Source organism: Sus scrofa, chromosome 1 (genome assembly GCF_000003025.6).
Source record: "Sus scrofa isolate TJ Tabasco breed Duroc chromosome 1, Sscrofa11.1, whole genome shotgun sequence".
Taxonomy (NCBI): Eukaryota; Metazoa; Chordata; class Mammalia; order Artiodactyla; family Suidae; genus Sus; species Sus scrofa.
In genome coordinates, this window is record NC_010443.5 from 164961471 (window position 1) to 164988198 (window position 26728).

Below are 26728 nucleotides of genomic sequence, written 5' to 3' on the forward strand. Positions count from 1 at the left end.
ACACAGATTTGATCCCCAGCCCAGCAGAGTGGGTTGAGGATCCCTCATTGCCACAGCTGTGGCATAGGTTGCAATTGCAGCTCAGATCTGATCCCTGGTCTGGGAACGGCCAAAAAGACAAAAAAAAGAAAAGAAAGTTCCTGGTCCAGGGATCAAACCTGCACCACAGCAGGAACCTGAGCCGCCATAGTGACAACGTGGGATCCTTAACCCACTGCACCACAGGGGAACTCCTATACATTTCTATTTTACTAGTTTTCAGCTATACCTGACCTCTACCTGGAATCTTCAGAACACTCAATGAACAAAGGTAGTAGTGGTGGAAGATTGTGAGAAGGAAAAGAGATTTTAAAATCTATGAATTATAAATATATATTACATTTATATATTATAAATACAATATATGAAATATATACATATATGCATTGTAGTGAAGTGAATTGGTTACCAAAATATAATGATCTCCCTCCTCCACCCCCCCCCAGCATTAGTTATTCAGGAAGAAAAGTTGGCAGGGGAGGTAAGGAGAGAGAAGAAGAATATCTTAAAAATCTAGAATTTTTACAAAAGGGAAACTAACACTTTCATGGAAGCATTAGCTAGGCTCTCCTTTTAAGGAAAAAGACTGGTCTTCAAAAGGAAGAGATTAAAAATGCACTATCACTTAGGGAACAATCAGCTTTAAAAAGGATCCCCAGAGGAACCCACTCCTGGGACTCTCGCGGTCGCAGGGTCAGCCGGCGTTCTCCCAGCCGGCTGCAGCTCTCAAGTGCTTGCCAGTCAAGTTCAGGGAGGGAGACATAGTCCTACTCCAAACCTGCTCCTCTGTTGGACAGACACACGGGAGGGTGCTGGGCTTGCCACCGCTGCTAGTCGTAAAAAACTGCCTGTTTCTTGCAAACTGACTGTTTCTCCCTTTAGGAAAATGGGCATTTGAAGGAGCTTCTCTCACCCCATTTGATTCTGATGACAGGGGCTAAGTGCCCATTTTCTCACTGGAAAGCCATTAGCATGATGTTCAAAATGCAGCCATCCGCTGCATGATAAATTGATGCTCTGTTTTATCAAACTGAGGTTTCAGAACAGCTGAGAGAGAAGAGGCTACACTTTCCTCTGTGAGATCATGCTTTGAAGATCCCAAGACCTTGGCCTTAGTGGGGTCAGGATGTTAGAAATGGGGTTGGCTCTTTAGACTCTAGGATAACAGGACTAAGCCCTCTTTACTGATTCTATTTGATTCATTCAGAGAATATTGATGGGGCATCTACTCTGTGTCCCCAGGCATTATACAGCCACTGGAGGTACAAGCAGAGAACAAAACAGAAAAAGTCCTCCCTTCATGGAGCTAGTATTTTAGTGGAGGGAGGAGACAAAGTGTCTGGGGAAGAGATGGTACCTTTTAGGAGGTTCTCGGAAGGGCCTCCCTGAGATGCTGATGTTTGAACAAAGACCTGAGAAGTGAGACGGTGCTGTACCAGGGAAAGAGTGCTCCAGGCAAGGCAAACAGCCGTGCAAAGGCCCTGAGGTTGCAGGGAGCCAGGTGTGTTTGGAAAACGGGTACAGCAGGGCAGGGTGGGAGATCAGGTCAGAGGGGCAGTGGGAGGGATGAGGCAGACCATGCAAGCTCCTGGGCCAGGGTGAGCCCTTTGGATTTTTCTCTGACTGAGATGGGGAGCCCTTGGAGAGTGTCAGGCAGGGGAATGACACCACACATTATATGAACCACCCTTAGCTCACTTCTAAGTTATTTGCTTGGCCCCATCTTAAAGGCGAGAAGACTGAGGTTCAGAAGGGTTAAGAGAGTTGCCCATGTGCCCATGGCACGAGCTGCCAAGACTCTAGGCCCGACCCCTCTCCCTTCTAATCCAGGGTTCTTTCCTCTCTTGGGTGTAAACCCCTGCTTCCACCTGAAAGAGTTGGGAGAGGGGCAGACAGGACTGCCTCTTTCTGCATCTGCCTCTGGGTGGATCGGGACCTGCTTCACAGCATCGTTTGAGGGCACATACAGAATGTGCTCTGCAAACGATCAACTATTGCTCATATGGTGATCCTAGCTAGCCATTCTTCCTGACCCATCCCCAGGGCCTGACAGTCCTCCTTTGAACACTGGGTTGAGCCTTGCTGGTAGCCTTTTTTCACCTAGAAAGGTTCCTGTGCCAGCTCCTGTTTCTACCTTTCCCACTCCTCCCATGTGGAGCTACTGGTTTCACCTCCAAGTCCTACCTTGCCTTGGTTCACAGACCAATCAGTGCGTATAAGGAGGCACTTAGACAGCAGGATATTGGGTCACCCTTCCCATTGGGGGGCCCAGCACTGTGCCTGGCACCCACCGAGGACTGCATACCCATTAGTTGACCTGAGCACCAGGCCTGGCCCTCCTGTGTGGCCCACAGCTGCCGGCCCCTGCAGCTGAGTCTACTCTGCTCATCCTGTGAGGGCTGGGGCCTGGCCCAGAGCTGCTCTGGCTCAAGGCCACTGGGTCCTGCCGGAAGTACACAGCAGTCATAACACATCCAGGAAACAGGCTCATGGAAGGAGTGTGAAGGGCACAGCTATGGTTTGGGGTGCTCACGTCCAGTTTTGTTGCCAGCAGGCTTGCAGGGAAGGGGGTGGGGGCAGCAGCTGGTCCAGTGGAGGGAAACCCCTGTGCACCCTGCGAAGACGGTCCACTCTTCTCTGTGGGTCAGCTCCTCATGATATCTTCACCAGAGGATTTTCTTCCCCGTATGGATTTCACAGAAGGTAGACGGACTTGTACTCACAAATGCAGAGTGGCCAGAGTTTTGAAGGCCTTCAGTACCCTTGGGCCATACCCTCAAAGAAAAAGATGGGGAGAAGCAAAATTGGAAGAGAAGAAAGACTGTAAAAGTTAAACAAAACCACCCACAAATAGCCTGGAAGGAAAAAAGACTGTACCATATCATGGCAATTGTGGACAGTTTGGCAGCTGAGCCAGTGATGACTCATTCCTAGACTCTGGTTGCATAATCCTCCCCAGCCCAGGCAGGAGAATGAAACTAGGAAACTAACGCAGTGACATTTAGTAGCAAAAAGGAAGCCCACACAACATTTGTGCAAGGCCATCCAAAAATAGCGGGCTCCTCCATGCTTGGGCTGAAAACTATGCATTTCACTTGAAATGCCTGAGTCGTGGCACATTTTTCCTGGACCACCCACACCATCCAGTTCATTTCAATTTAGCACACATTTATGGCGGGCCTACTGTGTGCCAAGCCTGGTGTCGTGGATTTAGGGCTGGGAAATCCAGGGATGCAGGAGACTGGATGAGGAAAATGTGGGAGGAGGAAGGAATGGGTTTTGGAGCCAGAGAGTGATGGAATCAACCCCCAGCTTGGTCCCGTAGCAGCTCTGAACCTTGCTTTTTCCTTGTCTGTGGCGTGGGAATAGCAATGCCCACCGCATTCAATTAAGTGAAGGTTCAGTGAGTTAAGGTATGTCAGTCCCCAGCATGCTCATTAGCATATATAGTAGGGCTTCACCATATGGCAGCTCCTCTTGCACCCTCTGGAAGGATCCTCAGAGTGCATGCATGTGTGTGTGTGTGTGTGTGTGTGTGTGTGTGTGTGTGTGTGTGTGTGTACTTGGGCATGTGGGCACTGCAAGACCACAAATGCCACTGGAGGGAATTCCCATCATGGCTCAGCAGTAACGAACCCAGCTAGGATCCATGAGGACGTGGGTTCAATCCCTGGCCTACTTGGTGGGTTAAGGATCCAGCATTGTGGTGAGCTGTAGGTCACAGACCCGGCTCAGATCCCATGTTGCTGTGGCTGTGGTGTAGGCCGTCAGCTGTAGCTCCAATTCAGCCCCTTGCCTGGGAACTTCCATATGCCACAGGTGCCGCCCTAAAAAAAAAAAAAAGCCACTGGAAAAGTGTAAAGCCATAAGGGGCCTCAATGAAAGGAACTCTCAAATCTGGTCGGAGTGATTCAGAGAGGAAGAAACCTTTGAAATGAGCTTTGACTCATTTATGCTGAGCTGAATGAACTGCCCAGAATGAACAGTGGCAGTTTTTTTCCCTTCAGTGCTCCCTGGGTGTCCAGCCTGGAGCCAGGCCCTGGATGCAAGGACAAAGGAAACAAATCTATCATCACTTTTTAATAATCATAATGATAAAAATAGAAATAATAATACAGGGAAGCGGATTGGCATAATAGTTGTGGGTGCTGGTTCTGCAGACAGATTCCCTGTGTACAAACCTCGGCCCTTTTGCTTCTAGCTGTGTGGCTGTAGCACATCGTCTCACCTGTCTCTGCCTTAGTTTCCCTTTCTATAAAATGGGGGTGGCAAATGGCAACTTCCTTGTATGGTTGTAAAAATTAACTGAAAAACGCTTGTGAAGCACTTAACGTGTGCCTAGTGCATAACACGATGTTGGTATATAAGTCCTGCCACCTTCATCGCTATCACTGTCACCCTTATCACCGTCACACATCCCAGAAGAGAGGGTGGTACACAGCCCTCCAGAAGCAGGGGAGAACTTGGTGGGGGCGGGGGATGGGGGGTGGGCAGGGAAGGCCAGAGAAAGGAAGTGAGTTTTGAAGGACATGCAGGAGTTTGCCAGGGGGATTCTGGAAGGAAGAAGTATTCCAGGCAGAGGATGATAGGAGAAAAAAGCATGAATGTGCGAGAGATAAATGTTCAGGCAACAGGAAACAGGAAACGACTTAGGCAGAAAGCCCGGCTTAGGGGATGACCTGAACAGGGAGAAGGAGAGCAGGCGGGAAGGGAGTGAAAAGCCTTCCTTTCCTGGCGCAGGTCAGGCAGTCAGGAAGCTCGGGGCCTGGATGGGAGCACTGGCTCTCCCTTAGAGCCCTTTGGCTTCTTTCCAGGAGATGTCAGATGCAGGCTCACAGAGAAGGCAGCCATGGTAACTGTCCCATTTTTATTGAAAATACTATCCCTTATCTTGCTCAGAGCTCTTTGCAAAAGGAAACCTCAAGACACATTAATCTTAGAATTTAGGAGTTCCTGCTGTGGCACATTGGGATTGTCAGTGTCTCTGGATCAATCCCTGGCCCAGCACAGTTGGTTAAGGCTCCAGCGTTGCCACAGATGTGGTGTAGATCACAACTGAGGCTCAGGTCTGATCCCTGGCATGGGAGCTTCCACATGCCACAGAGTGGCCAAACAAGAAAAAAAGGAAGAAGAGAGAGGGAGAGTAAGAGAGAGAAAGAGAGGGAGGGAAGAAAGGAAGGAAGGAAGGAAAGAATGAATGAATGAATTCAGCCAGGAAAAAGTATTGGTCAAAGTGATTTCTAACTTTCATTGGAAGTTTCCAATGTGTAAGGCTCTGAGTGCTTCACACACATTAGTTCATTTAATTCTCACCACAACCATATGAAGTTGGCACTGCTATTTTTCCTGTTTTATAAGTAGAGGAATGAATCAAAAAGAGGTTAACTCATTTGCCAAAGCAACACTGCTATTTAAATATCAGAGCCAGGACTCAAATCATGGGAGCCAGGCTCCAGAGCACATGTGCTCTTCATTCCTTTGTAACATGGAAACCTCTTTTCCTTTTCTGTGTTTCTCTTTTTGCCTTGGCTACCAGGAGCCTCAGCTAAGTCTTGTGATAGAGTGTAGTATCTTCCTTTAGCCCAGTTTTCTGGCATATTTTTTTTTTTCCTTGAAGACCCTCTAGTCTCCAGATTCAAGCAACCAACCCAGATTTTCTTCCCATTATATTCCTCTTTGTCATTTGCACACCTGCTTCTCTGGACTTCTCACTTTTTCCAGACTCGCTTTGCATTGTCATCCCTTCATGCCTTTGTTCGTGCCAGTCTTCCTACCTGGGACGACTTTCTTTCTCTTTTTATTTCTATTTGAAAGACAAGGACATTTCTTAATTTGGTGAGGGGAAAAATGTAAGTTACAAAACTATACATATTGACATACAGTAAGTTCCCATCTTTAGTAAATAACCATCAAAACATATATATGAAAACAACCCCAGAGAGTTATGCATTAAAATCACATTATTTAGGAGTTCCTGCTGTGGCATAATGGGATCATTGGCATCTCTGCAGCACCGGGATGCAGGTTCAATCCCTGGCCCAGCACAGTGAGTTAAAGGATCTGGTGTTACTGCAGCTACAGTGTAGGTTGCAACTGTGGTAGGGATCTGATACCTGGCCTGGGAACTCTATATGCCTTGAGGTCACAAAAAATGAAAATAAAAATAGTGACATCATTTATATCGGAATGGTGGAATAACAAATTATTTTGATTTTTTGCTTCATAATCTCTGTTTTCTTGATGTTTACAGAAAACATATAGCACTAGAATAAGCTGTTATTTTTAAGAAAATTGTACATTACATTTTTATATTATATTTATTTATTTATTTTTGTCTTGTTTTTAGGGCTGCACCAATGGCATATGGAGGTTCCCAGGCTAGGGATTGAATTTGAGCTGTAGCCACTGGCCTCCACCACAGCCACAGCAATGCCAGATCTGAGCCACATCTGCAACCTACACCACAGCTCGTGGCAAAGCCGGATTCTTAACCCACTGAGCGAGGCCAGGGATCGAACGTGCATCCTCATGGATACTGGCCAGATTCATTTCCACTGAGCCATGACGGGAACTCCTAAATTTTTATTTTTAATTTTACAAAATCTCAATTAGCATTTCAGCCATACATAAGCATACAGTTCTATGGCATTAAGCACATTTACACTGTTGTGCAACCATCTGGGTGACTCTTTAACCTCATTCTCAGCTTAACCACATACACTGTCTCCCCAGGGCCAGAGCAATCTTCATCTGGCATTGAAAGCTTTCCCCGTCTTCTTCCTCAGCCACGCCCCCAGCAGAAATGGTGGCTCCTCCCCCCGCACATCCTTATTGTAGGTCCCTCATGTCATTCTGCAGTAGAGGTCAAGTGAACAGGCTCTAGTGCCTTCATAGCATGCTGGCTGTGTGACTTGGGGCAGGTCAGTTAACTTGTGTGGGCCTCGGTTTCCTCGCCTTTCAGAAGAGACACTGTTATAGAGAACAGACTGGCGGTTGCCAAGGGGGCGGGGAGGGATGGGCTGGGAGTGTGGGGTCCACAGACGCAAACTATTGTATATGGAATGGATACGCAACAAGGTCCTGCTGTGTAGCACAGGAGTCATATGCAGTGTCCTGTGATAAACCATAATGGAAAAGAATATGGAAAAATATGTATGTGCGTGTGTGTGTGTATATAACTAAATCACTTTCCTGTACAGTAGAAACTAACACCACATTATGGATCAACTACACTTCAATAAAATAATTTTTTTTTTTTTGCCTTTTTTCTTTAGGGCCGCACCACGGCATATGGAGGTTCCCGGGCTAGGGGTCCAGTTGGAGCTACAGCTGCCGGCCTACACTAGAGCCACAGCAACGCTAGATCCGAGCCATGTCTGTGACCTACACCACAGCTCATGGCAACACCCAATCCTAACCCACTGAGCGAGTCCAGGGACCGAACCTGCAACCTCATGGCTCCTAGTCAGATTTGTTTCCGCTGAGCCAAGACAGGAACTCCTAAAATAATTTTTTTAAAAAAATAAACATTGTTAGTCCCATTTCATACATGAGGATATCAAATCTTATAAAAGTTAAGAAGTTTACCCAAGATCCTAAAGCTGGTAAGTGGTAGAGCACATTTAAAGCCCTAGAGTACACATGCTGAGTCACAGCCTCTCTAGGTAATAACACTGCCAATTATGGACCACTTATTATGTGGCAGGCTCCCCACTAGGCACTTGATATGATAACCCATCAATTCCTAACCAGTAGACCCATGAGAAAGGTTACTATGATCCCATTTTACAGAGGCAGAAACAGGGGCCCAGAAAGGTGGCATCATTGGCCTAAATCCCTCAGCAGAGCCAGGATTTGGTAACTGTAAAGAATGCCTTCTTTTTCACCATACTATGCAAAAATTATTTCTAAAGTGTATAGTTAAGGACTAAATGAGGGGTGCAAATAATTGTACTTCGGACAAAAAAGGGTATGGCATGAAGTGTTCAGAGAAGAGGACTCAGCGAGAAACTCAAGAGTATGGAGGCTTCACGGTGAGGCGAAGCTGTTCTGAGCCCTGGAGACCAGTGGTGGAGGGCCTGTCCTACTGGGTACCCGTGGTAAGGCTACTGGTCCCTGTAAGCAGTCAGCTCCAAGTGGAAACTAGTGAAGCTGAAAGGGGCCTGGGCCTGGGTCTGCTGCCCTGGAGAGGAGGCTCAAGGCCAAGGCCCAGCCTGAGATGGCCAGTGCTAAAGATGAGCTCCATCCAGGAGATGCCCAATTAGAGTGAGGGGGACTCTCGGGTCTGGATCCAGAAGTCACCCACAGGCATCTGACCAGCTGGACAGGTGTGGGAACAGGGAGAGCAGGGGACGATCCCACAGGGGACTCCCGAGGAACCTCCTTCCATGGTCATAAGGCTCCTTTCCTGAAAGCCACAGCCCCCAGGTCTCCAGCAGCCTTTGTGACTCAGGTTCCAACAGCATGAAATAAAGGGATGCATTCTGGGGGGTCTAGGCTGAGAGGTGAGCAGAGGCGTCATGTAGAGACTGAAAGATGTAGACAGAAGGGAAGAACCAGGCAGAGTGCAGAACGTGCATGAGGAAAGACACCTGGAAGCCGCTGTTTGTTAACGATTGAGGCCCTAGGAAGCCAGCATTATCTCTCCTTAAAGCCACTCTTCCAGGCCCCACTTGTCAAAGCCTTGCTGGTTTTGCCCAGTCATGTGCTGGAAAGAAGTGACTGCCCTTCCGAGGAAGTACTTGGGAACTGGGACCCTTGGCACATAAAGCCTGGCCTTCCCCTTGCTGTCCTCCCAGGCACTGGCTGGGTCCCATGTTATGCTCGCTGAATACCTGGCCCTGCATGTTGGTCTTATTCCCAAGGAAAGAGGGTTAATCGTGAATATGAGCATGTACTTCCACAGCGTTTTGAGCCTTACTCTGTTCTAGGGCTGGCCTCAACTACCTCTCCCAACAATCCCATGGAGTAGGTATGGTTATTAACTCATTTTATAGATACTCTTGGGTCGCACAGCTAAAAACTGGCCAAGCTGGAGTTCCCGTCGTGGCGCAGTGGTTAACGAATCTGACTAGGAACCATGAGGTTGGGTGTTCGATCTCTGGCTTGCCCAGTGGGTTAAGGATCCGGCATTGCCATGAGCTGTGGTGTAGGTCACAGATGCGGCTCGGATCCAGCATTGCTATGGCTCTGGTGTAGGCCGGCGGCTACAGCTCTGATTGGACCCCTAGCCTGGGAACCTCCATGTGCCGTGGGAGCAGCCCTAGAAATGGCAAAAAGACAAAAAAAAAAAAAAAAAAAAAAAAAAAAACCCAAAAAACAAAAAACAACTGGCCAACCTGGGGGAGTTCCCATTGCGGCTCAGCGGTAGGAACCCTGACTAGTATCCATGAGGATGCAGGATCAATCCCTGGCCTCACTCATTGAGTTAAGGATCTGGCATTGCCCTGAGCTGTGGTGTAGGTCACACATGCAGCTTGGATCCCAGGTTGTTGTGGCTGTGGTGTAGGCTGGCAGCTATAGCTCTGATTCAACCCCTAGTCTGGGAACTTCCATATGCCACAGGTGTACCCCCCTCCCCCCAAAAAAAGAACTTGCCAAACTGGGATTTAAGCCCAGGTTTGACTGACTCTGAATCTGTTGCTCCCAAGTCCTCTCTGGGGGTTTGGGGGAGGGGGGAGAGATGGGGCATCATGCCAAAATCACCACTTATAATTTATCCCATCATTCTCTTTGTGTACTTTTTCAATAGAAGTATAGTTTATAATGTGTTAGTTTCAAGTATATAGCAAAGTGATTCATTTTACACATATATATACATATATGTATATATTCTTTACATACAGATTCTTTTTCAGATTCTTTTTATTATAAACCATTACAAGATATTGAGTATAATTCCCTGTGCTATATAGTAGGTCCTTGTTGTTTACCTATTTTATACTTTGTATTTTAAGCCATAAACTTTATGAAATCTAGAAATAGAAGCCAAAAAAATAGATGAACTCAATGCCACGTGGTGACAGGATGTTATGAGGACTCTCAAGAGGGTACCTGGCCCAGAGTGAGGAGAGGCTTTTAGAGGTTTCCTGAAGGATGGAACATTTAAGCTGAAATGCAGGAGTAGGAGTTAACCAAGTAGAGGAAATGGATTTAGGTAGAGAAAAGAGTTTGGAGTTCAGGAGAGAGGTCTGATCGCAGAGGAAAGTTTGGGAGCCCTTGGCATAGATGATGTTTGAGGCCTTGGGACGAGTGGGATGCCCTAGGGAGTGAGTGTTGTCATTTTACTTTACTTCTGAAGTGGGGTAACAAGAGAATAGGATTCCTCAGAGGACTGTTGTAGGGATAGAGTGCGATGATGCTGAGACATCTGATCCACGGCCAGATCCAACGGGAGCATGTCAGGCAGGGGAACAAAAAGCCCCCAGCAGTCAGAAGCAAGGGAACCACCAGACAGTAGCTGGAGTAATGTGAGCATGAGGCAAGCAGGGTCTGGGTTTTGTCTTGACATGGCTGGGCCGTCCAGCCCTCCCTCTAACTGGGTGCTGGCTGCATGGAGGACTCAGCAGTGAAACAGCCTGGATTAAAGGATCAGAGTCCAGAGGGCTCCTGAGGATCTGATCTCTGTAGAGACAGCAACCCCCTCTACCAGGATTGGAGGGTTTAGGGTCTACCAGGAATAATGTGTGTTTAGTCTACCCTTCTCAAGATTTTTGCCACTGACCACAGTGACCCTCATTCCCTGAGCCTCCCTATATCCATCTGTGTATTAGCGAGGTATCAGACGCTGGGCACCTCAAGCTGTCAGGTGAAGCATCTCACATTCATCAACCCTCCCATCCCATTACCCCATTTCACTCTCTGAGGACTTTATATATCATCTATACTGAGAGCTTCCAAATTTCTCTCTCCAATCAGACGTCTCTTCTGAACCTGCAGCTCATATAGCCAACTGTCTTCTTAGAAGTCCTACTTGGTGGTCCAATAAGGACCATAGTCAAAATATGTCCAAAATGGAACTTCTGATCTTCACTGCCTCAACCTGTGTCACCCACATGTCCCCCATCTCAGTTAAGGACAACTCAGCATAACTGTTTAGGTTAAAAAACAAACAAAAAAACCCACATTACTCCAGATTCCCCTGGAGCCCTCATGCCCCAAGTGCAGTCAGCCTCCCCTTCTAGCCATGGTTGTGCTTTTTTTTAAAAGAGCCCCGAATGAGGTCTCAGGGGTTGGGGGACAATCTTCTGGGAAGACAGGGCAGGAGTAACTATGAAGGGATATTTCTCTTCCCGCAGGGCCTCAGAAATCAGCGATTCCACAACAAGAAGGGCAAAATGGGGCAGGGATTTGCCAGTTCCCTCCCTGGGGAGAATCCTTATGGGAGCCCGGAGCCACAGAACCTTAATGGAGGGACCCTGGAAAGAGGGAGAACCAGAGAAATCAAGAATTTAGAACAAAACAGGGCAAGAAACGACAGCTCGGCTTCCAAAGATGTTTTCCCTAGAGAAGTGCGCACTCAGTGGGCTGCAGGGCACAATCGCCTATTCTTCATTGCGCTACCCCTGGAAGATAGGCCCTGAGCGCCCCGGGGCTCGTGACCCCTGTCTGGATGGTTGCAGAGTGCCCCACCTCCCTGCAGGTTCGGTGCCTCTGGCGTCTCCCTCTGCAACATCAGGACTGACGTCACAGATGGCCTTGCTGCTTGTGATAAAAGGCCATCTGCTGGCTGGGGACCCTGAGCCCTCTAATTTCTTGGCAGAACAGGGTGGCCTCTCTCCATCCTTGAGACTCAAAAAGGGCAGAGGGTCCTGCTTGCTTTCCGCCTAGGCATGGAGCTGGAGAAAAGCTGCAGCATGGATGTTGGGCCACCTGGCTTCCGGTCCCACTGTCTCTCACTTGCTGTGTGACCTCAGACCAGTCACTCAACATCTCAGATATCCTAACTTTAAAGCGAGCACTGTTAGATAAAATGATTCCTACCAGTTCCTTCAAAATGGGGTTTGTGTCTTCTTTATTGTTTCCCATGGTCTGTGAATTGAGAGGCGAGAGAGTGCATTCAGTTTAAGAGTGACCGCCTCTATTGTAATGTGTTCCTGTTGGGGGTGCGTGTATGTTATTTGAACCAGATGTTTTCATTCCATGTGCAAAGTTATAAATGGCCCCCATTGTCCTGCAGCTGGGGACGCAGAGCAGAGATTTTACACAGATGCCAAATGTGTCTTAAGGTTCTGTTAAACTCCAAGCTCAAGGGACTAAACCACAACCCTCTTGGCCAAAATTTAGCTCCCTCCAAGTTCTATTTCCCGAAAACTTCCCTGCACCTTTGAGGAGCAATGATGTCCCAGAATTATGGATCTGTCCCAACACCTTCCTGAGAACGGCTGAGGTTCAAGGTCAAAGGCTTGGGGAGTGAAGAGGAGCCGTGTGGGAGTCAGAGTGCACTTGAGTGAGGTCTGGTTCTAAAGACAAGGTCTACGCAGTGGTGGGGGTGGTGAGAGGGGGTAGATTTTCAGAGCCTTCGGTGGAAAACAGTGCACTTCGCTGCTCCAGCTGCATCTGCCTTTGTAAGTGCCTCTCCAGTGCCAGGCATTGTCCCATATGGGGGTCCTATTGAGCTCACTGCTGTGGGCAAAGGGGCTCAACTCAGTTGAAACCTCCTGAGAAGCATCCAGAAGGCCTCTCAGATTTGTCTGAAAGTAAAGTTCAGGGAAGTTGCAGAGCTTGGCCCGGGGCACACAGCTGGTGAGGGAGTCAGCCCAGCAGGGATTAGAACCCTCTGCTTTCAGAGCCTGTGCTTCTCTGATCATACTTTGGAGAGGCTGGTTAGGGCTCTGACTTGCCAGGACACTTGGGGTGCATCGTCTGACCTCTCCCCAGAAGTGACTTGGTTTCTCATCCTGTCAGAGGCGTGATGAAGATATCTGTCTGCTTGCCCGCCAGAGATGTCCTGAGGACCCAGGGTGCAGAAGCAACGGAGGTTCTCCCAGTGTCACAAGGTGTGCGCCGGGCAAGGGGCGGGGAGTAGGGTCCTCCTGGGTGCGGAGAGTGGGAGCAGGATGGGGAGCCTGCCTAAAGAGAGACTGAGAGGCCAGCTGCCCACCTCACTTCCCTCGCCTCTCCCCCAGGCCCCCTTCCCTCCAACCTGGAAACACTGACACCTGGCTTTCATCAGGAAATCCCTGTCATGGAGACTTACTCCCAGTTACATAGGCCTTTACAGCTTCCCAGGTATTTCCCATCACTTTAATTTTGATCTCAACGCACCTCCCTGAGGTGAGCATGAAAGACATTATTAGCCCTATTGTACAGCTGCTTGGAAGGGACCCCACAGACCACAGCCCAGCCCCCTCCCTTTACAGAGCCAGATAATGAGGCCCAGAGAGAAGCCGCTGGCCCAGGGCCACACAGGTAATGAACAGCAGATCAGGACAAGAAATGCCCTCTTCCAGTTCACGGGGCATTGCTCTTCCTAATACGTGATTGAGCCGGGGTGTCCAGACCCTTAGGACCTGCCCTGGAAGTTGCCCTTTAAAATAACTCCCCCAACATCCATCTTTCCCTCGGGAAAGTCAGGGGAAGATGAGGCAAGAGACAGGATTGTGCCACGATCCTGACCCTCTGTCCTCTGCCGGGTGATGTGAGGGGAAGAGGCTGACGGAGGGGGCCACGGGGGATGTGGCAGCAGCTGGCTTTCAGTTTCCGTGGTGCCCTGCTGCCACGTGGTCAGGGGTGGCTGACCTCTGCCCTCCTCCTTTTTCAACCCTTTCTCTGGCCCCGGCCTGTGGTTATTGATGACCACACCACTCCTCTGTGGCCGCAAGAACCCTCTTCAGCAAGAATCCACTTAATCACAATCGCAGGGCAGAAAAAGTGACTCAGACATTTTTTTTAATAACTCGCAGCCAGAAAGAAGACGGAACCAAATTGAGTTCTATCAACAGATCCTTCTATTACTCAGAAAATTTCTTTTCCCCCACCCCCCACTCCCTGAGTGTTCTGGTTAATAGAATATTGACTGAAACATACATTTCTGAAGTCTGGTGTGAGAGGACTGAAAGGGGAAAAACCCAAATGATGAGAAATGCAAAAGACCTCTTCCAGAAATGCAAGCAACCTTGCTGAAATTTTACTCCCCCTGATAGATTTGGGAAGGATGCCGGAAAAAAAAAAACAGATTAATTAGGCTGAGGTCCAGCCTGAAGCCAAAGTTTTGTGGATGAGCATTCATTATAAATGAATGTTAAGTGTCTAAGGGTTTATCAGGGAAAACCCAGCAGAATTTTAACCAGCAACTCACATGGGTGCTGCTCAGATTCCACGGTATGTGCCAGATCTGGGTATCAGCTTGGTCTTGGTTTCTAGCAAGGAGAGCGTGTCCTTGCTGTCTAACCCAGCTGAGAAATTCCTCTTTCACTTTATAATTTGAAATCTTTAATAGTTCACTCCCTTCCTTCCTCTCTCCCTCCCACCCACCAAATTAGCCACATGTGTGAATGGACTTCATAACCAACTCATCATGTCAATACCATATCAGGGACTCTTTGTTTGTTTGTTTTTGTCTTTTGTCTTTTTAGGGCTGCACCCGTGGCATATCGAGGTTCCCAGGCTAGGGGTCTAATTGGAGCTGTAGCCACAGGCCTATGCCACAGCCACAGCAACACCAGATCTGAGCCTTGTCTGTGACCTACACCATAGCTCATGGCAATGCCATATCCTTAACCTAGTGAGCAAGGCCAGGGATCGAACCCACAACCTCATGGTTCCTAGTTGATTTATTTCCACTGTGCCATGACGATAACTCCCCATATCAGTGATCTTAACTACTGTCTTTGGAGTAAGTAGGCAACCATATTGAGCCAAGTCTTCCTCCTCAATGTGATCCTGAGCATTCAATAGCTCCCTGTTGCCTTTAAGGAAAAGGCTTCTTTGCATGACCTCTCAGATCCTCCAAACTGGTACCCAAGGTATCTCTCTAGCTTCATCTCCAACAACTCCACGTCATACACCATCGGCCCCAGCTAAACTATCTTGGCCTCGACCACCTTCCCACCTATCTATTCTTCCCAGAACGTGTGAGGATCAGACAATAAGATAATCAGTCTCAATGAAACTCCTTTCCTTCCCCTGAACACAGTGATACTTTCCTGCCCTGCCTGCAGCATGATTCTCTGTGGGCCTTGTTTGACCATATGTAATTATAATGTGACCAACTTAATCCATTATCTGTATATATCTTATTTCTTCAACCATGTGGTAAAAATCATGAATTTTCTGAGTGAATGAATGAATGCATTTGCAATTAGCCCTTCACAAATGCTCCATGGCAAGGCAGGAACAGAATGATTTGCTCAAGGCATCTTCAGTTTAATGTTCCATACACAGAAAGGCAGACTGTCGTAGCAATCTATTAGTAGCCTAAAGGTTAGCTCATTTAACTGAGCAACTTCATTAGGGGTTGTTAGCACATCAAAGCAGTGTTTATTGAACTTGGAAAAGTGCCCAGTTGTGCCGAGGTTCCTCAAACTTCTCCAGAGCTAGGTGATAACATCTGCTTTCTTTTCAGGAGAAAAATAGTTTCCTTTCCCTGAACACATAATATCTTTGTTCCTTCTGTTGACTAAGATGTCAAGCTGCCTTGAGTTATTTAAAGAGACAGAAAATGTCTTTGTTCTTCAGTGATATTCCCCTTGGATTCCTTTCACTGACAATAAACAGCTTCACTATTATGTCTCTGCTTGCTTTTAAAAGGATACCACTCTATCCATCTCCACTCCATTTTCTGGTTGCTATCTTCATGTGGAGTTGCTCTGGCCCCTTGAAAGTCTTTCTCTGAGTATCATACTTCTTTAATGTCGATATAAAAGACCCCTAGCTTCATGTCCTACCTCCCCTTTTTTAAGGCTAATAATCCCATTTTGCAAACATGCCATTTCAGCTCCAGTAGTCGTAACCCAAGAATAAGGCCTCTTCGATTAAACAGATAAATGGGGTGGCTGCCCTGGTTACCGTGGAGACAAGAGCACTTCCCAGGATAACGAGGGCCACCTCTGGGAGTCTCAGACTCTCGCCCCTTCCCCCTTGCTGAGGCCTCTTGCTTTCTGTTCCAGTAGGAGTGGAGGAAAAATAGCTTCTACTACTGACTTTTGACTTTGGGTGGGGGTCTAAGTGGGGAGCAGAGATAGGGAAGAACCAATCTAAGACCTGTCTGGACCTGTGGCTGGGGCTCTGCAGGTCCACACTCCGAACCCCAACTCAACCAGCTGTTTGGTGACCAGGAACAAATCCCCTTCTCTCTGGGCCTCAGTTTCCCCAGCTATAAATGGAGGGAGGTTCGTCAACTGTCTTGATTTGGGTTCCCCCTGCAGCTGACCTTGAGTCAAGGATTCAAGTGTGAGTAGTTCACTTGGGAGGTGATTCCCAGAAACCAAGATTGGAGGCTGTGGAAGTGAGACCGAGGGAAGGATGTCAATAGAAGATGTGATGTGGAACAGGCCCTCACCATGGCAGCTGGGACTCCATCCAGCTGAGAAGCTGTGGGAGACTGAGTCGGATGCACACCTGAGAGTTCCCCTGCCCAAGCTGGGGATTAATCCATCCCATCCACATCTCTCTTAAGAGAAGGCCATCTCCAGGAACATTCGTTCTTGGGCCCTTCAGAGTTTGCCCCACGATGGCCCACCATGCTTACAGGTATAGGAAGCAAGCAGCCTGCCGTGTCAGGGTGAGTGCTGAGAAGACAGAGGGAAGGCCCTAACAGCAGTTCTGTAATAACTGACCTTCAGATCTTCTCCAGCCCTGGAAAGCTGTAGGCACATGCTTGGGCAAAGGAGGTGAATTTAGGGCCTTGGTATGATGTGTTAAGGACGGATCATCTGCCATCAGTGATGTCCCTCCCTCCTTCCCCATGATTCTAGAACCTCTAGACTGTTCCTCGAGGCTGATACCAGAGTACATCTCTAATCAGAGCGGTGAGCTCATCCACCAGCCAGAGGAGGAGGGGATATTCTTATGGACTGCATTCCACCTTCTGCTCTGTTGCATCTAGGATATTAACTCCACCCCCCACCCCCACCCCAGATTCCAAAGCTTTTCATGTTCTGCTTCCAAGCCATCTTTTTTTTTTTTTTTTTTTTTAGGGCCACACCCATAGCACAGGGAAGTTCCCGGGCCAGGGGTCCAATCAGAGCTACAGCTGCCGACCTCTGCCACAGCCTCAGCAACTCGGGATCTGAGCTGCGTCTGCGACCTACACCACAGCTCATGTGGCAACGCTGGATCACAGACCCACTGAGCAAGGCCTGGGATAGAACTGCATCCTCATGGGTATAGTTGGATTCCTTTCGCTGTGCCACAAGAGGAACTCCCAAAGATACCTTATTTTCCAAAACAAACCCTCAATGCTGCTAGGATTTCCCCCTCCCCACTTCTGAATAGGCCATTCCCACAGATACCCTGAGAGTACCATTCATTGAATGGATCTTTCAGAATTCAGAGCCCAGCCCAAAAGTCACCTCCTCCAGGAAGTGCTTCGTGACCATCCTAGGGCTGGAAATCTCCCTCTCTTCTAAGAATGTACTGCCTCTGACATCATCTAACCCCATCACACAAGACTCTGGCATTTCACTGAGACACACCTAACTTTCCTCAAACGGAGAATGTTCTTCTTTCCACCATTTGGCTCTCGATCTTCGAGGGCCTGGCTAGTGTCAGAGACGGGCAATATTAATGTGAAGAGCGAGACAAATAATTGTGCTCGGCAGATATTGATTGAACACCTCAGTATACAGACACTGTCCAAGGAGCTACGGGGTAACTCAAAGATAAGTAAGATGCCGTTGTGACTGTAGAATTTCAGAGTCAAAGTTGTCTAAGGTAATAGAAAGTCAGAATGTCTAAGGATGGCTCTTGGAGGTCACCAAGTCCAAACCCCTTTTTTCCCAGATGGGGCATCAGAAAAGAAAAGTGACTTACCCTAAGGTCACGTAGTTAATGACTAGCTTCACATGTATTTATTCACAATGGAGGGTCTTAGACATTTTATCTTATCATATGTACAGGTTCAGCGACAGTCTTTTTTTCCCTTTGTCTTTTATTCTCCCACGTGGAAGGAAATGAAATCTAACAGCTTCTCTTTCTAAAGAGAAGGGGCAAAGAATAAAAATATCAGTTATACAACAGTCATTTGCCTTAGTCATGCAGCCCCGCCAGAGTGCCGTTGGAACAGAAAGATGATTAAGTTAAACACTGCATATTTATTCCCCTGCGGTCACCCTAATTGGCTCTGCCACTGTAATTGATTTGACAGGTTATTTTTACTCAGAACGAGCTGGATTCTTCTGCTGGCTTGTAGATTTGCTATTGTTCGCAGCGTCCAAGGTGGCAATTGTCCAGATGCCCAGATGTGCAAATGTGGGCTGGCTGCCACTTGGGGATGGGTGGTGGGGGGATCCCCAGCTTAACCAGGGGGAAACAGAGCTGACAGCATACAAGTTGGAGAGTGTTTAGGGGCTGCCAGGGGAGAGAAGCTTAGTGTAATACTTCAAGGGATCAAATGGAGGGATCTAGGAAAAAATTTAACGTGACATGAAATGATGTCAAGAACTTTATTGTCAGGGGAGAGAGAATCTTACAGAGATTGGGGCAGAGGAGTGGGGACAGTTTTTGCCTATGAAGCCTTCCGTACTTTTTGTCTCTTCCAAGCAGCCACCTCGTCCCACCCCTGCAAACTTCTCCCCAGATACCGAGCACATAGAACCAGCATTCCCTGGTAGCCTGCAGCACCAGCCACCTACAGAACCTTCTCCATCTTTGCACATGGCTCAATGCCTCCTGCTGAGGGGGGGCTGTGATGGGAGAGTGTGTTGGCAAATGATCAGAAACCCCTGGGGGACCTCCCAGGGTGAAAGGGGACCCTTGGGGGAGCTAGCAGTGTTCGGAGACACAGGCCAGGGATTAGGGCCATTTCTCTGACTCTGGAGATCATCTAACCTTTGAACTTCAGAGTCCTAATCATCTGTCAACAAGGAGTAACCACAATCTGTTCCACCCCCTCACTGGTCTGGGATAAGGGTAATCACAGGTGATAATTAATTATCAACGAGGACCTACTGTGTAGCACAGGGAACAATACTCAATATGTTGTAGTAACCTATAAGGAAAAAAAAAAATGTATGTATATAATTGAATCACTTTGCTGTATACCCGAAACTAACACAACATTGTAGATCAACTAAAACTTCAGTTTTTAAAATTACTGAACACATACAGCACACCAAGCTCTGGACTGGCACTTCCCACGCGTTCTTACATGTCATCTTTACGATGCATGGAGAAGGTGCTTTTATTTTTTTCTTGGCCCCACCTAAAGCATGCAGACATTCCTGAGCGAGGGATCGAACCTGCGCCACAGCAGCGACCTGAGTCACTGCAGTGATGATGCCAGATCCTTAACCTGCTTCACTGAAAACTCTGGGAAGGTGCTGTTATTATTATTATTATTCCTTACAAATAAGGAAACGGAGGTTCAGAGAAGTTAAGTAACTCCTTTACAGGTACACAGCTCCCAAGAGGTGGAGCTCAGGCAGGCTGACCCCAGCCCTTGTCTCTTTAACACTGCAGGACTCCATTCAATATTCCATGCCAGAAAAACAATTTTGAATTTACAGCTGCTGAGAAGCATGTTAGTGTGAGAACGGTACCATATCCAGAATCGCATAATGCTGTGGAAAGAACGTGGAAAATGCAACCCTGCCACTTGCTAGTTTTCTAACTTTGGGGACCTCTCTCCTCTTCTGTAAGGTTTGAAAAACTATCCACGTCACATGGCTGTTGTCAGGAGTGTAGGACAGCCCACATCAGGCACCCAGCCCAAGGAAGTGTCAAATAAATGGCAGCTCCTTTCCTCCCTTCTACCTTATCCAAAAGCTGAGCCAGTAGAACACCCTCCAGCCCCAGCTCTCCTGGAACGAGGTGTTTGCTCTGTGCATTTGATTTTGAACAAGGGCGCGGTGTGTGACTCTCTAGAGCAGGGAGCAGGTGATGGCCGTGGCCTCCCTAAGCCAGCTGGGCAGCCCGTGGGGGTCTGAGCCAGAGCTGAGCCCTGTGTCCCCACAGCATCCACATTGGAGCGGGCTGAGGAAGTGAGATCATGGCCTCTGACAGCAATTCGGAAGTTGGGAGAGGCCTGCCAGCCCCTGCCAGGCGTGGGGCCTTCACAGAGCAGTTGTTTCTTGGTTCAGCTGGAATTTCAGGCAGGAATGTTCGGCAGACGGCAGAGGGGCAAGTGTAAATTCCTGAGGCTGAGGCAACATTTGCAGACGAGTTTTACTGCTCTCAGCCTCCAGTCTTGAGCAAGGCCTTCCTAGGAAGGGGAAGCACCTCCAGGGCTGGAACAGAGCCAAGGGGGCCTTGGAATCAGCTTTTCCCAGGGTCCAGGGGAGATGGGTGGTGCAGCTTGTGTGCCAGCACTTTACACAGATGTGACCGTTTTATGGTTCCACCTGGACTCAATATGCAAACAGAAGTCAACTTCACTTTTTCCCTGTCTTTTGGGGCTGTTCTCTTTCTTCCTATCCCTAAATAAAATCTCAAGCAGGTCTTGTAGTTCTTCTGGGCCTTTTTTGTCTCTGAGACAGTTTCATTTCAGTAAACTGAAATTCTAGTGTAGTTGAATATCAAAACTTCAAGCTCTGGTTCCTCAAAAGACTAAAAATAGAAGTACCAGATGATCCAGCAGTTCCACTGCTGGTATATATCCAAAGAAAATGAAAACTTTAATTTGAAAATATACATGCTTCCCAGTGTTCATAGCATCATTGCTTACTATAGACAAGATATGGAAGCAACCCAAGTGTCCAATGACAGATAAATGGATAAAGATGTCGTATACTTCTACAATGGAATATTACTCAGCCATAAAAAAGAATGAAATTCTGCCATTTGCAATGACATGGATGGACCATAATACTCTTATTAGTGAAGTAAGACAGACAGTAAAGGACAAATATGCTATGTTATTACTTATATGTGGAATATAAAAAATAGCAAAATGGAAACAGACTCACAAATATAGAGAAAAAACTAGTGGTTACCAGAGGGGAGAGGGAAGGAAGGAGAGACAAGATAGGGGTCAGGGATTAAGAAATACAAACTACTATGTCTAAAATAAATAAGCTGCAGGATATACTGTATAGCCCAGGGAATATAGCCATTATTTTATAATAACTTTAATTGGAATACAATCTATAACAATATTAAATCACTGTTATACACCTGAAGCTAATATAACATGTACATCACCTATACTTCAATAAAAAAAAGAACAAAATAAGGAGTTCCTGCTGTGGTGCAATGGGATCGGTGGTTTCTCTGCAGCGCCAAGGACACAGGTTCAGTTCTGGGCCTGGCACAGTGGACTTTGCTATAGCTATGGCATAGGTCTGCAACTGTGACTCGGATCTGATCCCTGGCCTGGGAACTCCAGGTGTCTCGGGGAGGCCAAAAAAGAAAATAAAGATATTAATAATTCTAAGCGTTGATCTAATTAAAGCCTTTCTCATCCCGTAGGTCAGCCCTACGCTGGGCTTCAGATATGGCAGTGGAAGCCACGGTCACTACTTGGCTTTCTTTACTCCACCTCTGTCCCTCTGGCTACTGCTTTGGCCCCTGCAGGGCAGGCACTGGGGTGGAGGAGAGCCTAGGGGCAGAAAGGAATGACCCTGGTCCCAATCGTATTCTTTAAGGTTCAGTTAAAGGCCCACCTTGTCCTTGAAGCACAAGAAACACTTGTGAATACTATCCTAAACTTAGTAATTTTCATTCCCATATATGTCTTTATGTTTTGTAAGTTTTTAATCAATGCATCTCTTGCTTTAAGTACACGAGTCTTAAGTGTACAGTTTGATGAATTTTACAGGTGGACATGCTTGTGTCGCTACCACTGGGAGGAAGGAATTCTGGAAGTACCCCAGACCCCTTCACAGGCAGCACCTCGCCAAAGCACCACTAGTCTGACCTCTATCACATAGGTGCATTTTGCTGGCTTTTGGTCCTCACATGCATGACACACAGTATATCCTCTCTTATACCTGGTTTATTTCACCTGTAAGATTCACCTATACGATTGTTGTGCATAGCAGTACTTCTTTCTTTTACTATTGCTTAGTATTTCATTGTGTGGATACACCATAATTTATCCATTCTATTAGTGATGGACATTTGGGTTGTTTTCAGTTTGAGGATACTGTGATTACATGACATTCTCGTACATGACTTTTGATGGACCTAATTACCCATTTCTGGTCAGTATGTAATCGGGGATAGCATCTCTGGGGGATGTTTACCTTCATTCAATAGTATATATTGTTGGTTTTCTAAAGTGGTTTCACCAATTTACTTTCCCACCAGCAATGTATGGGAGCTCTGGTTGGTCCACATCCTTGGTATTACTTGGTGTCATCAGTCTTTAAAATTGTAGCTACTTAATGTGGTGGTATGGCATTACCTTTTAATTTGCATTTTCCTATTAACTGATGCCAAACACTTTTTTTATATGCTTTGTGGTCTTTGGATAGCCTCTTTTCTAAACTGCCTGTTCAAGTTAGATTTTTTAGTAATCGAATTGTATTTTACTTGGTGACTTGTAGCAGCTCATTATGAATGCTGGATATGGTCCTTAGAGATACCTATCGCAAATCTCTTTTCCTACTCTCTGTGTTGCTTTTTAAATTGTGTGGCTTTTTTGTTTCTCATCATTGTCTCTTTTCATGCTGTTCTTAGTTTTTTTTAACGAAGTCCGTTTAGTCAACCTGTTTAAGGATAGTGTTATTTGTGCCCTAAGAAGTCTTTGCCCACGCCCAGGTCATGAAGTTATTCACCTTTGTTATCCTCTGGATGCTTCATTATTTCCCATGCACATTGTCATACTCTAACATGTTTACATATCATAAGCATATATGATACTATTTTGTGTATTTTTAGGTTTCATATAAATGATGTATATAACAACATATATTGATAGCATATGATAATACCACATTATAAAACAGTAAACTAAAAATATTCAGCAACTTGCTTTTTGCATGCAGTAGTACATTTATGAGATTAATCTTTGTTGATATGTGTTATCTTTCACTCACTCCCTTTCCCTGGAGCAGAGTTAATTACTGTATACATATAACGCCATCTGTTTGCCTTCTCTCCTGCTGATGGATGCTTGCTTGCCTCCAACGTTCATCACCACAAATAATGCTTCCATGAATCCGAATGCAGGTGCCTCCTTGTGTGAGAGTGTCTGTGGGGTGCATGCATACCTCCCGTGGTTGTGGTTTTAGAGCTGTAGAAACTCTGCACTCAGAGGAGGCGCCTCAAGGCTGCCAAGGAGCAGGACTTGGGGGGAGAGATGCGTGGGTGGATGGGGTGGGTGCTGGCTAGTCCTGGCTCTGGGCCCCCACCTGTTTCAGCCAGGACAGATTTGCTTTCAGGGGTTAGGGCCTAGGGTTTTATTTCACACTTTGTTTGAAAAATGGATTCTGCTTTAAGAAAACAAAAGTAGTGTGAAAACAAGTAACTGAGTTAAGGCACTGTTCACAAAGTGTTACAGGGGCCATTGGACTGTGTTAGCCGTGAGGAGCTGAATGCTCCCTCCTGCAGCCCAAGCCAGGCTGCTCTTCGCTGCTACTTTGCTCCGCACTGTTACTAACTCCTCATGTGCAGCCCTCCTTTTTATTCTTTCCAACTAGACTTTTTTTTCTATAACCTCAGGGTCCAGCTCAGTAAGCATTTGCTAATGGATTGATCGATGGGTAATTTTTTTTTCTTTTTTTGTCTTTTTAGGGCTGCATCTGCAGCATATGGAGGTTCTCAGAGTAGGGGTCCAGTCAGAGCTGTACCTGCTGGCCTACACCACAGCCACGGCAACACAGGATCTCAGCCGTGTCTGTGACCTACACCACAGCTCACAGTGGTGCCAGATCCTTAATCCCCTGAGCAAGGCCAGGAATCGAACCTATGTCCTCATGGATACTAGTCAGATTTGTTTCTGCTGAGTCACGACAGGAACACCTTGATGGATAAACGTTTGAATAACTTGGCACCCTGGGCATCTCATATTTGTCCATTTTGCAGTTCACAAACAAACCCCTTTTATATCTATCTTGCCCTTCAGATCAGCCTAGTCAGAGCTTTCAGGATTACACTGTGGAGGACTGACTATTCCCACTTCACAGAGGTGAATACTGAGGCTCAGGGAAGTGAAGAGACTTGAGGTCACGTGATTGGTGGGTGGCAGATTCCAGGCTTGGACCCAGGCCTTCGAATCCTGGCCTTAGGCCCGTTCCACTGGCATGTGGGGCCTGTAAACATGGCCTTCATCCAGACCTAAGTTAATAAGCAACCTGTGCATTACCCTTCCCTTCTACGGTCTCTGTGAATCTCCACAGCCCTTCGGTGGGGGGATATGCAACCTACCTGTTTTCAAAGGGGTGCTCAGGGGGTGGAGGTGTCTTACCCAAGGCCACATACCATGGAGTGACTGAGCTTCATTCAGAGTCCAGCTGCAGCTTCCCTGGCCCCTCTACCCCTTCCGTTGCCTTTACACCCTGGTGCAGGCCCTGGAGGCATCTGGGGACAGGCCAGCTTCTCAGCGGCCCTCCAAGCCCAGCCTCCTGCAGCTGAAGGCCTCACCCTCCCTGGCAGGCCCAGGAAACGGGGTTGGCTCTGAGCTGCTGAGCGGCTCCTCCCATGAGGCCTGGGGTTGTTTTTCTTATCTAAATAAACTCTGCACAAACATGGCCACATTACTCATGAGTAAGTTATTTGCGATAGCCGAGCCCAGAGATGGGGAAATTAGTTCACCCTGGAACCTAACCTGGTCAAAATGAATGGGGAAGAGGAATTTTAGACCCACGTCAGTGAAATCCAAAACCTCCTTTTTTGGGGCACCCCACCCTCCACCTCAAGCCTGGAGAACACTTTTGTCCCTGGTCCCATGCCCCATGGGCCCCACTGGAGGATAGGCTGAAGCCATCTGTGCCTGGGGAGGAGGGCAGGTGAGCTCCAGAGGCCTAGACTCTGTCTTGCACCGCCTCCACCTCTTCCCACTGGCTTCTTGAGGGAAGAGGAAGAAGGAAGCTCTGCTTTGTCTTCAGGCTTTTTATAAAATGCCTGCTGCAATCAACACCTGGTTTAACTAAATTCCATCCGCTTCGGTTGTGGGTTCTTTCACAGGAAGGCCCTGGGATCGGCGAGGGGCTTCGGAATGTCAGTGTCAATGAGGACCCACAGAACTTAATGCCTAGCACAGCACCCTCGTTGTTAAGACTGTCTTAGAAACACAGGTGCGGGAAAGAGGGACGATGCTAAAAGCAGTTTATCTTGGCCCACCAGCACCAGCACTACCAGTGGCATCACCACGGAGCTGCTCGAAGGCCTGCCCATCTACTCCTGCAGGTGTGTGGATTACCTCATCCTATAGGTGAGGACCTGGCTCTCAGAGACGCTCTGATGTGCTGGAGGTAGCAATAGCGAGTGGATCAAAAGTGACAGACAGTGGGGTTGGTGTTTGCAAAGGACTCTCAGACATGAGATCTAACTGGAAGTCCTGGCAGAGCTGGGAAAGGAACCTTAGTCCCTGACTCCCAGCTCAGCAGATCCTAGTTTCACAGAATATTTCTCAGATGCCACCTTTAGTCCCGGAGGCGATCGTGCTGCTCCCCAGGACCATGGGAACTATATTCGGCTTCTGTCCCAGGCTCTGGAACTGGAGTGCCTGAGTTGTGTGGTCACGGGGATCCCTTGGTCTTCTCGATCAGCTTTAGAACGGTGGGGTGGAGCCAGGAGAGGCTGTGGTTATTCATTGTGGCGGGGGGTGGGGGGGGGTGGGGGCTTGCCCTGGAGGCCTCGGCCTGGAACAAGCTGCTGAAATGCCCTGAGAGATTCGGCCTCCTCATGCAATGGAAACAAAAACAGTCTAAACCTGATGATGTGCCTTCTATCCATGTATGCTGAACTCAAAAGAACTTTTTTCTAGGGAGTTCCCTTTGTGGCTCAGTGGTAATGAACCCAACTAGTATCCTAGAGGATGAGGGTTTGATCACTGGCCTCGCTCAGTGGGTTAAGGATCTGGCATTGCCATGAGCTGTGGTATAGGTCACAGATGTGACTAGGATTCCACATTGCTGTGGCTGTGGTGTAGGCCGGCAGCTACAGCACCGATTCAACCCCTAGCCTGGGAACTTCCAAATAGAGATTCTAATGGCAAAATCCTGGATGAATGCAAGGAAGTTGGCCAAGGGTGGGGCAGGAGGGACAGGGAGCCTAAGCCCCTTCTTGCTCTGCCTCCTGGGTCCCCCATTCTGCCAAGGGGGCCTTGCACATAACAGGTGCTCAGCCCCTGTCTTCTAAGTGGGTGGAGGTGTGCCCACTTCCCCAAAAGAGGATGAAAATCCAAGCAGGACTGTGTAGGGGGTGGGCAGGGAATCCAAGTCAGCCCAGGGATGAGCACACACACCCTCTCTCATGTATATACACACACACAAACACACACACACACACACACACACACACAGAGGGGGTGTGAGGGAAGAACCTTCCTTAGTACCAGCTTAAAGGGACAGCAAAATAAAAACATCTTGTTCCCTCTCAAAATTGATATCTGAGTTTGGGACTTTCACACCTGCCCAAGAGTGGA

General features: G+C 47.6%; 1 long non-coding RNA gene across 1 annotated transcript; it reads right to left on the reverse strand.

Annotated features, from left to right (window-relative positions):
* On the reverse strand, positions 442-20800 carry LOC110261941. Its single transcript, XR_002346356.1, has 3 exons — positions 18013-20800; positions 5731-5842; positions 442-2814 (listed from the first exon to the last, which is right to left on the reverse strand). It is a non-coding gene; the product is annotated as an uncharacterized LOC110261941 (long non-coding RNA).